Raw genomic sequence first — 598 nt, forward strand, 5'->3', positions numbered from 1 at the left:
AGAAGAGAGAATATGTACTCACCTTGATATGCCATATGTCCAAACGACTGTCGATGGAAATTGTCCACATTTCGATAATTGACGCCAATATTGACCGGCACCAGATCCGAGCGAGAAAGTCCCCCAGATGTGTATGATCTGATTCTTGTGATCAATGGGTGATGGCTTGAGAGAAGAGTGGTAGAAGTCGGTGAATCGAGCGGCTGATAGAAGTCAACAAGGGGGGTTTGGTGAGTTTCAATGGGGGCGTTATAGTAGTGGGGGTGCCTGATACAGTAGGGAAGAGCGTACCGGTAGAAATCCCGGCCCCGAATTGGCTAGCGAAAAGCGTAAGTACCGGGATTTTCGAGTGCCGGGTGGCGCAGTGGCCACGCCTGGCACTACGCCCCGCCGCGCTCCGCGCTACTTTCAGCGCAGCGAGCCAGGCTTGATCAAGCTCAAATGATGTGGATTCTCCAAGATGAAATTCCACAAAATGTAGGTATCTTCATAGATGACGGCGGAATCAAAGGTCCTGATTCTACCTACAACGATGCAGTACTGGAAGAAACCCCGGTATTAGACGTTTCATATTGGGATTATGCGGTTACTTTAGAAA

Source organism: Melampsora larici-populina (assembly GCF_000204055.1).
Source record: "Melampsora larici-populina 98AG31 unplaced genomic scaffold MELLAscaffold_40, whole genome shotgun sequence".
Taxonomy (NCBI): Eukaryota; Fungi; Basidiomycota; class Pucciniomycetes; order Pucciniales; family Melampsoraceae; genus Melampsora; species Melampsora laricis-populina.